Raw genomic sequence first — 14194 nt, 5'->3', positions numbered from 1 at the left:
TGAAGTTTTTACAAAGGCCATAACCAGACCAGATGGAAGCCATTTATCAAAAATCAAAGAAGATTTCAGAGGAAAACATAGATCCATGCTACTAAACTTGCATATTTTACCAGTGTTTGGCACTTCAAGAGCAACAATGTAGTGTACCAAATTCCTTATCATATGAATGCATGGGGGCTCTCTCTACCTTGAAAAAGAATACCCCATACATGTCAACGGCTTTCAAAAATTGATAAGACTATCTGTTGCAGGAGTCGTAGTGTCATCTACATTCTAGATGACTTCCAAGTGGGGAAAGAAGACGGGTGACAAAAATTACTACAACCATTATGATACTTGGCGTGGATGTAAGGGAGACACTATTAAACCAATTAACGCTCCCACCATTAAATTCACATGTTATATAATTGCTAGAAAAATAATATCTCATTACTCAAGGGGTGAGTGCACCCTGGACACCATTTCAGTGGCAAAATCTTGTGAGAAAGGGGAACAACTAAACTAGTGTATTTATTTGTTGAACGAACTCTTTGAGGCTTGCGAAGACATGTACAAATGGGCAAAATACTTCATCTATGGGTACCTTGTCGTTTCTTTAGCTATGATGAAATGGTGCCCACGGAAAGGTAGAGAGCCAGTGCTTTTCTCTGAAAACCAGCCCCTAGTGCTAAGATATTTACCATGGCATATTTCAGGGGACCCAAACAATAAGGAAATCAACAAAGGTTCTTTCGCAGGGTGGTATGAGAAGATGCTAGTTATCACCAAAGCCAACCCCAGAATCCCGTCGTCGCTTCTAGATGACTATTCACATGAAATATGGTTTGGCATTCGCCATGGAAATACCTAGATTCACCCTAAAGTTTTCAATCCAAACATGTTTCAGGTGCGTGCTTAACCTTACGTCCTCTCAAAAGAGACATTTCATGCTAAAGTTTGATCCTGACTTAGAGTGGTTAGGGAAGTTCAAGATGGAAAGATGACATATTCTTTCAAAGGGATGCTGCTTAGGTCACTCCTTGACGAGATCCCCTATGCCTCTTCGAAGCAAGTGGTAGAGGAGGTGCTCAATCCAATCTTGAAGAAACTTGAGACAATGATGATGTCGTTTCACAATACTCTGGAGGGTCTCTAGTCATCAGTAAGTCCCTTGCCCTTATTCCTTGAATTGATTAATGCTAGTCCCATTAATACTTTGTCGTTTAGCCCAACCATTGTCTCACCTCCCTCTGTGGGCCCCCACTCTAATACTGAACCCACCATCTAGGATACTCAGGCGATTGATAGTAGGCCACCATCATTTCCCAGGAAACCGATTAAAGTTACCTTTTCCTAGGTCATCAATCTCATCGACGAGAAACCACATTCCCATACCAACACTCCAATCCTTGAGGAAAATCTGTCATCCACCTCCATTGTGTCCACAACGTCACACAACCCATCACCTCGAACAACCTCCCCCCTACCACTATATCAGATATTCCTTCGTCTGGAAATATTCTCGGTGTGAAGACTGAAATGGAAGAAGACTCTTTAATCTAATCCATTACGGACACTACCAAAGATGTAGTACCCTACAAACACAGAATTTGTCAATACATATTTGTTATCTTTGCTACTAGCACTAGGGCCAAAAATGACAACCGACCAACCTATCAACTTTGATACCCAGGGCATAGAAACCATACACACCTTTCCCCTTTCACCACCGTATTCCATTCCAGACCATACTAGTAATTATACCGTCGAGACCCTGCAGCAGGAGACTTCCCCCCAAGGGAAATCAGAGAAATCGGTTGGCAATGGTCAACCACTACAAAGCTGATATCCTCAACCTACTACTATGAAACCTAATGACCTCCATAGTTGGTCATTTTCTCAATTGTTTACTTTTATTCAACTGGCTACACGCCAAGCAGAGGTGTTGCAAAATAACTTTATAGTCGAGCACAAGAAACAATAACAACAACTTCTTTCTATTGCATCTAAGCAAGATCGACTTCACCAAGAAAAGAAAGAGCTACAACAACAAATTGATGAAACCAGTGCAATCATTCAGGATATTTAGCCCACAGTTGCCGAAATAGTACCAAATGCATGAGAAGAATTTTCAGCCTGCACTCTTTCGGTTTGTTGTGATCATATTAGAATTGCATGCACCGACCTTGTCTCAACAAACAAAGAGCTTCAAATAACTATTGTGTCCACTCAAAGGGCGCTCCCTGATCCAACAACCCAGTATGACAGTGACATCGAGAAGAAAATGACTAAAGTGGCTTGTCTAAAAGCCTTCATTCAACAAGCTACATGAGAAGCTAAATAAATCTTTGCTCTAGTTCGCGATTGGTCATGGTTCCTGGCAAAGAAAAATCAATCGATCTATGCTTTGCGCTAACAAAATAATCAGCTCTTCAATAAGGCCTTGACCACCCCAAACCTCAACCAAAAAAAGGAGCTTTTTGCACAGATGGACATCCTTGAAAAACAGATACAACAAATTGAGGATGATTCGTGCGCCACAAAAATTCTGCTCCACGACCATAAGCCACTTCCAGAAACTACAGCAGATTAGCACAACAACAAAAACTCAATGGAATGCTCTCTTGATGACTAGACTCTCAACCAATAGATGAACTCACTGCGCACTTCATCGAACAAGCTAGAACTCTCATAAGTCCATGGCAATCAACCCTTTCTGAGTACACATAATTTAAAACCGTTGCCATCTAATCCCTCCCATAGTTAGGTCATTTGTTTAAAGGAACGGGCGAAGAAGGAGCAAGATCAATAGGAGCTCCGCAACAGTAAGAAGCACCAGCAACGTCTACAAATGATTAACTTAGGGACGAGTCAATTGATTGTGGTCGGGGCCTGTTGGGTCCTTTGTTTTGGGGACAAAGTTTTGACATGTTTTGACCAAATCTAACCAATGAGGAGTCGTAGAGAAATCAGTCGGGGAAAGAGAAGGAATCCACTAGGATCTGGCAATTGCGGAAGGTTAGATACGGAAAATAAGGACACATGAAGTCACAACCAAACTGAAATAGCCATCAACAGTAGAGGAAATAGTCACAGTCAAGCAATAGAAGCAGCCAAGAAGGAAAGGGTGGGGCATCTAAGGAAGAAACCAGCAGTCCAGGTGAGCGGAGTGCATAAAATATGAAGGAAAAGGCAAAACAGAGTAGAGAAAAAAGCATGTGTACCTAAATGTTATCGCAGAGCCTATTGAACTTCGCATGAACCTGTGTTTATCTAGTCTCGTATTAGTTTATGTTCCAATCAACTATTCTATTGAAAAGGCATCAGAGCATGAATGCTATGATGTACTAATGGTTGAAACTAATGAAAGAGAGTTGCAGGGATGCTTGAGGACTTACCTGTGTTGGTTTTATGTGGCCCTTTAAAAATTTTATATGAATGCATGTGTATACTCTATGTTCCTTTGAATTCTTTAGTTATTGTCTTTCGCAATGGTTATACATATGTTTCAGTGTTTCTAAGTTAAATGGAACTGTTAGCCTTTGCGCAATTCTTCTTGATGCCTGATTTTGATCCTTTAACTAAGTAAGGTCATGACACGCCTCAAGTGAGATGCCTTATTCTCCTTGAGTAAGGTGAAAATGTTGGTGTTACACTAGGCTACAATGAACCCTTTGTTGGCCCCTGTGCCTGAACCCAAGGTCTCTACCCTTCCATAATTTTTCTCCAAGAGTGGTCTACTCTCGAGATTCCCTGGGACAATAGAATCTGTCATCTTTGCGATGCGAAGAGGGTGGAAGATGAAAAACACTTTCTTTTAGATTGCCCAGCTCTTACTCACATCGGCTCTCGTTTTCCGAACATCTACCACACCTCCAATCTTCTTGACCTGTTAAGTCAGCCCAACTATAGTGATCTTAGAGTGCTTCTTTCCCTTATTTTTTATCATAGAAATAAGATCTTGTAAAATCACAATTATATTATTTTTCTTCTTAAGGTCTGATAGACCACATTTGTCTTAGTGGATGTTAATCATCATCATCATCATTAGCATCATAATTGTTTTACTATGTTTTTTAAATGATTATTTAGAATTAATTGCATTTTAGTTTAAATTTTTCATATTTTTAATTTAAAAAAATATGCTTCCTCATTTATTTTAAAGTGTGTTTTTCATGGTTTTATGTACGTTAATGATGTTTTTATAAGCCATACTTAAAAATACTACTCCTACAATCTTTAAAAAAACTATAAATTTTGTCCAAAAAAAATTGTTGTGGTAGAATTACTCTTTAATTTATTTATTGATTTTAAAGTTTTTTTAGTCATGATATTTGGTTTATAATGACATTGTTGAAAAATGTTGAAATTTTAAGGTTTTTTTTATTTCATTATATTTGGCTTCAATTTCATGATTGAATCTTAAGTTTTTTCAAAGTCATGCTATTTGACCTTTAACACCATGGTTATCATTGAAATTTTAATGCATGGCTGAAAAATGTTAGATATAACCCTTAAAAAATAGTGATGCAACATCACATTTTGGAGAGTTTTTTCATGATTTTTTAGGCAAAATAGGGGTTTTTTTACTTAGAATTCTCCTTTTGAAGTTACAATTCTAGTTAAGTTAATAACATTAAGTTAATAAAATCAATCCTTGGCCATTAAGTTCACTAAGGAACAAGAAGTCGATGGTTGCCTCCCTTTCCTTTATATTCTTATTTCTAAGAATAATGATGGTTCCCTCTCCCACCAGGTGTTTCGAAAGAAAACACATATGGAGCAGTATCTGCATGCTAGTTCCCACCATTTCTAAGCTCAGAAGATGGTTGTTCTCAATACCCTTGCTACTCGTGCCCTAAGGATCTCGGATAAAAAGAGCTTTGAAAAGGAAAAATCCCATCTCCTTGATGTCTTTGTTGAGAATGGTTATAGTAGATACATGGGTCAGAAAGCTTTCCTCAAAGCTGCCAAGAATTCTGTAACTAAAAGAGAACCAAAGGAGAGGATTCCAGGTGCCCATCTTCTGTTTGTTCAAGGGACTACTGATAAGATTGCAAGGATTCTTAAGACATATAATGTCCCTATGACCTTTAGGCCCATTAACACCCTTCATAAGTCCCTCAAATCAGTGAAGGATCTTATTTACCCTAAAGATATGAAAGGGGTTTATATTATCCCTTGTTCCTGTGGGACCCCCTATATTGGTGAGACTGGTCACTCCATTAATCAAAGGATTAGTGAGCACGCAGCTGACCTTAAACATAGGAGAACCAAGTCTTCCACTTTAGCAGAGCATGCGGAAAAAACCAAGCATCATGTTTGTATTGAGGAGGCTAGTGTTATTGCTAGAGTTTCGCAGTTCCATCATCGGAAATTTAGGGAAGCCCTTGAGATTGAAAAGAGGCCAAGCAATCTCAATAGAGAGGATGGCTGGAAGATCAGTAGTTGTTGGATCCCAACACTCTCTTCCTATTCGTTTTCTTCCCTTCCCCTCCCCCGTCCCTCGTTTTTTAGCTTATACTAATAATTTTAACTAAAAGAAAATATAATTACTTATATAATAATAAGTTAATTTAACAATTAGATATACAATTAATTATATTTGAATGTTTAAATTATTTTTATTCTTTCCAACCCTTGTATTCTAATATTATTATTCTTAAACTATTAATACTTTTTATAACTAACTTTTATCTTAATAGAATTAATTTTATTATTATTATTATTATTATATATATATAATTTTATAAAGTAGTTAAAACCTTTAGGTATATTCACATAAACAATTAATTAAATCTGGATAATTTATTTAACAATTAGTTAAACCATTAATTTCAATATGAATATTGAAAATTATTATTATTATTATTATTATTTTAGGTCATTGCTCTTATAACTGACTATTAACTTAATAACCATTAAAATCCACTTTATTATATATATATATATATATATATAACCTGAAAATTAAAAGTAATACACCCTATCCTATTCTCCTTATAGAAGCAGGTATTTCCCCTATTGAGAGCCTAGCTATGCTTAGGTTTCTGTTGTACAAGCACAAAATCAGTAACATAGAGGATGATAGACTTCCTAAGCTAGCTTTAAATTCTAGCCAAAACCACCTAAGGCTCAATCGATTGTGGCAAAAAGACACGAGGGCCTGGTTAAACTATTGGGAGATCAACGAAAATGATGCATTGCAAAACATAAATAACATTAAAGATATTGTTACTTCTAAGTTCAAAGAAAAAATGTGGTGTGAGAAAGACTTAGCGGCTAAAAGAAAATTAAGTTATTATAAGAAGGTCATCAACCCCACCCTAGAAGATCAAAAGTATCTCTCTATTTTAACTAGCTCAAAGAAGAAAATTACTATAGCAAAGATTAGAACGAATTCTCATGAGCTCCATAGTGAAACAGGTCGTTGGGGGATGGAAGGGAATTGTTTATTGGGATAACAGGAGAGGAGGACCTCTGCAGAAATGGAGCGCGGCGGTTTCGGTTAAAAATAAGGGTTTCTGTTTACACTGCTGCGGTTCGCGAATGAATACCCACCCGGTTACTCTCATCGTTCCCCGGTCGCCGTTCACTTACTAGGCCGCATTTGGGCTCGGGCTCCCCCCTGCACCCCTGTTCATCTACCGCCTCCTCCGCTATCGTTACCGGATCGCCATTAACCGTTTACGGCAGATACTGCCCTAACCCTAACTTCTCTGCGGTTAACTGCAACCGAGGTGTCCGCTGTTCCGAGGTTTGTCGCTGTCAATATGGAGGATCAGGATGCTGTCGACTACTCTGAGGACCCGCTGGAGGGCGTCTCCATCTGGCGTACACCCTACTCCACATCACAAGGTATGCTTCAAACAGATCTCCCGGAAAATTTGGTTTCATTTTCCGCTGGGTTGTCGCCGCGTCACTATCCCGTGATTCTCCCGGATTCCCCCCCCACCTGGCCGGCTTTGTCTACACCTCCTCACTCTCCGGCCACCCTGGGTTTTGTGGCGGGTTGTATAAACCCTAACCCTAGTTCCGCCCCTTTTCATACCTCGGTACCCTGGTCAACTAATGTCACTCCGCCTTCCGCTCCCCCCTTAACCGCCTCCTCATCTGCCGGTGCTCTATCTGGTAGCTTCACCGGGATCCCGCCACTCTCTGGACCTCTCTCCTCCACCGGTATCAACCCCCTGCCCCCCGCATCCAGCGTTCCTCCCCCCCAGGGTTTCGGCCCCGACCCGGTATCAAACCCCCCGTCGAGATCTGGTCACAAACAGAAGTACCGATGTTTCAAATCCAGGGCGGAGGATACTTTTCTCAGGCTTGAAGAGGACATACAGTGGGGCGAGATCATGGATTTTGCAGACAGAGTCCTTGTGGGTCGCATCAGAGGCAGGAATTACTCGGCAGCTCGACTAAAGACCTGGGCTACTGAAGTTTGGGGCCATCATCTGGTTGACATCCCCTTCGTGCAAACCTTTGTGAGAGGATGGTTCGCATTTAGATTCGCTCGTGCCGACCACACAAATTGGGTCCTATCCTCGTTTTGGCACTTCGAACACGCCCCGGTCCTTCTCAAACGATGGACCCCGTTATTCGACCCGGCAACTGAGCAGATTGGGATAGGACCTGTATGGATCAGGCTTCCCGGTCTTCCCCTGCAGTACTGGTCAGAAGACATATTCAGGAGAATTGGAAACGCCATTGGCGGCTTCATGGACTATGACAAGTCGTATCTTCACACGGGCATGATGGCTTACGCGCGCCTTCTCATCAACCTGGACACTAGGGGAGGTCTACAGGAATACATCACGATTCAGTGGAGGGACTCATCCAGGAGGCAGATCATTGATTACGAAGGGATCCCATACAGATGCCGCAGATGCCACAAAGTTGGGCATCTTTATCGGGATTGCCCTCTTCTCCGTAAAGGAATGGTACAAGACCATGAAGATACACCGGCTAGACCCCCCCCATCACCTGCTCATCCACTATCAGGGGAGCCCGGGGACACTCAGGGGCAGGTTGATGGATCTCCTCCAGATCCTCCGAGCTCCTCGACTGGGGTCCGGACCCGCACATCGTCTGCCTCAGCTCCCGCAGACACTGCTCCGATGGGGGACGATATGTCGGGTATGTCTGTCCCATCTTCATCTTTCATTTTATCGCCTCTGATTGATCATCATGTTTCTGCATCTGCACATATGCATCACTTGCATCCTCCCCCTCATACTGCACTTACTTCATCTTCTATATCATCCATCGCTCCTTTCCCTCCCTCACTTATCTGCCCTATCCCTCCCCCTCCACTGGTCTCCTCCTCATGCTCGCCGACTCTCCCCCCTACTTCTGATGTGCTCCCGGCCCCATCTTCCCCTGCTCCCCCCAGATACTCCCTCCGCCCCAGATCTAAAGACAGAGGTCCGGATGTTATTGGACTTGCCCTGGATTCTGTGCCTGCCTCTCTCAAGCACTCTCGGGGCAGGCCATCTCGCATATCGAAAGCTAGACATACTGCAGATGCTGAAGTCGCCATTGGACGACAGCAGACCATCTTTAGGGCCCTTAGAGCACAGACAGGCCCTGCCTCCCATCCGTCATGAAGATTCTATCCTATAACTGCAGAGGGTTTGCTAGTAACCCCAAAAAACTAGCACTCAGGAGATTACTCTCCCTCGCACAATTGGATATTATTTTTCTGCAAGAGACTCTTTGTCCTGCTGATACTCTTATGCCTATATTCAAAACCTGGTTACCCAACTGGACCTTCTTCGCTTTAGATGCCTCCGGGAGATCTGGTGGATTGGCTATAGGTATCAATAATAAAGCGTTGAGGCTTAAGAATACTTGGGGTGGACGAGGGTATATTGGTATAGATGCATATGTTCGCTCCATGGAATTAGACCTTCGCCTCATCAATGTATATGGCCCTTGCTCTGATAGGGCAACCTTCTGGAGCTCCCTTCTGGGATCAGCCCTATTACGCGAAGATAACATCATAATGGGAGGAGACCTTAACTTCACCATGGGTTTCTGTGAATCCTGGGGACATGCAGCCAGGGTGGACCCTTTTTCGGAAACAATATCTACTCTGCTGGAAGATCACCACTGGATAGACACTCCTATGGCAAAACTTCAACACACCTGGTCAAACAATCGATGCGGTGATCAGAGCTTAGCCAGGAGACTTGACAGATTCCTGATTAAAGAATCCCTACACAATAGAATTGCTCACATCAGACAATGGATTGGATCAGGGGGCATCTCGGATCATCGTCCAATCTATCTGGAGATCTCCGACACCCACAACAAAATTAAGAGCCCTTTCAAGTTTAACTCCTCCTGGTTGCAGGACCCATCCTACGCCCAGATGGTCACCGAGTATTGGCAGAATAACCCCATCAGAGACGGTGAAAACCTTATTGAAGGCTTCACCAGGAAATTATCGGAGCTCAAAATAATTTCTAAGCTTTGGGCCCATCAGAAGCGTCTCCGTGATGACCACACATTGAGCGAGGCTGAAAGGATCATCGCAACACATGAGGAAGATGAAGGAGGCATCTTCCCTACTCAGGAAAGCAAGGATCTATACACTTCTCTCATTGCCAAACGGACACAGATCCTGAAAGAAAGAGAAGAAAGTTGGAGGCTGAGAAGCAGAGCCATATGGCTCACAGCAGGGGATGACAACACCAAATTCTACCACAATTTTGCTAACGGCAGGAAGGCCATTAACACAATCTGGGAATTAAAGGATGATCAGGAACATATCGTCACATCTCAGAGGCACCTGGCAAAGCTAGCGACTGATCATTTCAAAAGCATCTTCAAGGCACCCAGGGAGGCCAACATCCTCGAAATCATGAGGGTGGCCGAGAAATTCCACAGATTCGTCTCTCAAGAGGATCATGATGACCTCACTCAGGAAGTGACCATGGAGGAACTAGAAGCGACCATTAAATGGTTTAAGAAAGATAAGATCCCTGGCCCGGATGGTTGGTCCATTGAGTTCTATATCGATTTCTTTGACATCCTGGCAAATGATCTCCTGAAAGTCATCGAACTATGCAGGCAGGACGGTAGAGTTTCCTCGGCCCTAAAATCTACCTTCATCGCCCTCATCCCTAAAGCTGACCACCCTGCATCATTCAATGACTTCAGACCCATATCTCTCTGCAATTGTCTATACAAAATTGTTGCTAAAATCATTGCCAACCGTCTGAAGCCTATATTATCTCACCACATTTCATCAGAACAATTTGCTTTCCTAAACCACCGTCAGATCCATGAAGCCATAGCTACTGCTCAGGAACTCCTTCATACCCTCCACACTAAAAAGCAAAAAGGAATGATTTTGAAGGTGGACCTATCCAAAGCTTTTGATAGAGTCAATTGGCTCTACATCAGATTGCTTCTGACACACCTCGGCTTTCCATACCACTTCACTAAATGGGTCATGAGCTGTATTACGGATGTGCCTTATAGTGTTCTCCTCAACGGGGAAGCCACTCCGTTCTTCACATCGGAAAGAGGGCTCAGGCAGGGCTGCCCTCTTTCCCCTCTCCTCTTCCTTCTAGTCATGGAAGGGCTAAGCAGGCTTATCATTGCCTCCAGGGATAGGAATCAGATTACTGGAATTAATATATCGGAAAATTTTTTCCTCTCGCATCTACTGTTTGTGGATGATATCCTCATATTCCTAAATGGAGGCATAGGAGATGTCACTGCCCTCCACAATAATTTTCTCCTATTTCAGCAAGCAACGGGGATGATGGTTAACGATAGTAAATCCACTATCACAACGGTTGGTTGCTCTAGACATGAAGTTGCATATGCCACACATCGCTTCCCCTTTACCTCATCTACCCTTGCTGACGGTATCAAATATTTGGGGTACAGACTAAAACCTCTTGGCTACAAAATTGCTGACTGGACTTGGCTGATAGCCAAGGTGGAAAAAAGACTTCAGATATGGTATCACAAATTCCTCTCTCGAGCGGGTCGGCTGATTCTCATTAAAGCAGTCATTGAAGCTACGCCAGTCTACTGGATGACCCTTGCTTGGATACCACGTGGCGTACTCAACAGAATTCAGAGTATATGCTCTAGATTTCTATGGAAAGGACAACACTCTGGGAAGATTTTTGCATGGGTGAAATGGGACACTATTGCTAGGCCAAAACGTTGGGGAGGCTGGGGCATCAAAAGGCTTGATCTCTTTGCAAATGCTCTAGCAGCAAAACTCGGATGGCAGCTACTGACCTCCGACAGCCTTTGGTCCCGTGTCGCCCAAGCAAAATACATCAGACCTGCTCATCTTATGGACTGGTTCCGACAGCATCAAGAGCCTGGGCATAACATATCCAACATTTGGAAGGCAGTGTTGCGCTCCCTTCCTCTTTTGAGGGAGGGTATTACCTGGCGCATCAAGAGTGGGCAAAGCGTTAGAATTGGGAAGGACCCATGGGTCGGGTGTGGTAATATACACAGACTTTCGGAAGGCCTCATCAGATATCTACATAGCAGAGGCATCACACATATCAATCAAATTGGAGACGGTGAAAACTCAAATTTCCTACAACAGGCTTGGCTTTCATCCGAGACACTGGGTATTCCTGAGCAATGGCAGGACGAATGGGGTAACTTCACCGACGCTCTCACCCAGGCTCACATCAGACTGACTGAGGGACCGGACGAGCTCATTTGGGCCATTGCAAAACATGGATTGTACTCTCCCAAAATGGGGTACCTGAAATTAATGGAGCCACATATGCCCCCGAATATCCTCCCTCTCTGGAAAAATTTATGGAAGCTTCAAGCTGCCCCCCGCTGCCGATTATTAATGTGGAACATCATATTTGATAAGGTTCCCACGGGAAAAAATCTCTTGAAAAGATCTTTCCACGGGCCATACAGATGTCACCTCTGCTGTAACGACGAGGAGAGCACGGATCACCTCTTCTTACACTGTTCAGTCACTAGAGAGTTCTGGCACAGAATAACATCATATTATACCTCCCTCACAGTGTGGCATGGTGCGAACATTCAGGAGGCTTGGAGCTCTTGGATTCGAGAACACTCAGGGAAGACCATTAACATGCCGCTCTTGGTATGCAGAGCTATTTGGATAGCTCGGAATCATATCATCTTCAACAATAAAGCTCCCCACTGGCCTACAATCCTGAATCATACTATAGCAGACTACAATCTAATACCTGAAACTGTCTCCAACCCCCCACCCCGCACTATTAATCCCATTGCTATTGATAAGTCAAAGCCCTGGGCCTTCTTCGATGGATCCGCACAGGATGCGGGCTGTGGTGGTGGAGCTGTATTATACATCAATGAATCGCACTGCTACAAGATCCAGATCAAACTTGAAAATGGCACAAACAATTTCGCCGAATTAAGCACAGCAAAACACATCATTCACTTTGCTCACCAAAAACATTGCAGACACCTGCAACTGTTTGGAGACTCACAGATTGTTTGCAATTGGCTAAATTCTGCATCTCATTGTCATGCATATTCTTTGAGACACATACTGGATGAAGCCAAAAGACTGACAACATCTTTTGAATCCTTTGTCTGTCGTCATATATACAGGAAACAGAATACAGAAGCGGACCAACTTTCCAAAGAAGCGACGCACAACCATCTAGATCAATGGCTGATCCAGGAGAAGATTGATGGAACCTTCCATCAATACTATCACAGGCCTTTTGTGGACCTCAATAGAACGGGTCATTGACCCGCCTAAAAACAGTCACAGCTATTTTTGGCAAATTTTGATACATGGACTTATATTGTATATTTCTAGTTTCTGTAACGGCCTATATCAGTGCTCTTAGAGCAGAGCAGTATTTTTGTAAAAAACTGTGGGTGTTATAGACAGCCAACTATATGACTCCCTGCGTGGAGATCCAGCTCTTTCAGGTTTTTTTGTATATACAGACAGGCCATTGGCCTCATATGAATATGCGACCAGCATCTACAAAATGTAATTTCCTTTTATTAATAGAAATTACGACTTTTTCCTTAAGGGAAAAAAAAAAGAAACAGGTCGTTGGGCAGTTCCTAAAATGCCATGGACGGAAAGGATCTGCCATATATGTGAGAATAGGAACATCGAGGATGAAAACCACTTCCTCTTAGAGTGCCCTGCGTATAACCACATTAGATCTCAGTTTCACAATCTTTGTTACAATACTGACCTTCCTAGCCTTTTACAATGTCAAAATTATAGTGAGCTCGAGAGGCTTCTCTCCAAGTTTTTTGAGCATAGGAATAAAATCTTAAATTAAAATAGATAATTTGTTTTCTTTAGGTCAGATAGACCATTATTTGGTCTCAGCGGACGTTAACCATCATCATCATCATCATATATATATATATATATATATATATAATACCATTAGTTTCTTGTTATTATAAAGATATATAATACCAATAATAATAACTTAATAACCATTTAGAATCTACTTTATATATATAATATATATATATATATATATATATATATATAAACAAAAAGTGATCTGATGTGTCCTTCTGACTTATTATAACTAACTTCCAAATTAATATGTTAAATTAATTTATTTTTATGTCTTTGGTCAAGCTAACTGATCCCAAGCCAAATTTAGCCGTTGTCTCTTGTTAACTTGATATGGATTACAGAAGCCTCAATTCAACAACATTGTTCATATGAGAAGTTATTCTCCTTAAACTATAGAGAAATAATATAGTGGCCCATTTATCTCCAATAACTTTTAAGATACCATCACCTTAGTAAAGAAATTTCCATGTTGAAATTGAAATCGAAAATCCTATCTAAATCCATCTGGGTAAGAAACATTTCAGTGAACCGCATAAAATAAGACCCATACTTAAAAGGTCAAATCTCTATCTTCCTTACAGTCAAAATTAAAAGCATAACAACCTTTACCCCACTGCAAAGTACTAACAGGTTCATGATATACCTATGATACAAAGTACTAACAGGTTCATGATATACCTAAGTGTTAGACATAGAACAACTTCCCAATCAATCCTAATGTTCTTTTTCATTGAAAAAAGAAACCCCAAATGCTCTTTTTACAAATCTTTCGACTGAAGATATTTCTTATTTAGCGCAGAGAGTCGTAACCTGGGATTGGAAAAAACACCATCGAGCAAAGCTCGGAACTCTTCAGGTCAACAACTCTGGAGCGAGCTA

This window comes from Pinus tabuliformis, chromosome 1_1 (assembly GCF_031772625.1).
Source record: "Pinus tabuliformis cultivar Carrire ecotype Pingquan chromosome 1_1, CPIR1, whole genome shotgun sequence".
Lineage (NCBI taxonomy): Eukaryota > Viridiplantae > Streptophyta > Pinopsida > Pinales > Pinaceae > Pinus > Pinus tabuliformis.
Note: the sequence above shows the minus strand (reverse complement) of the source record.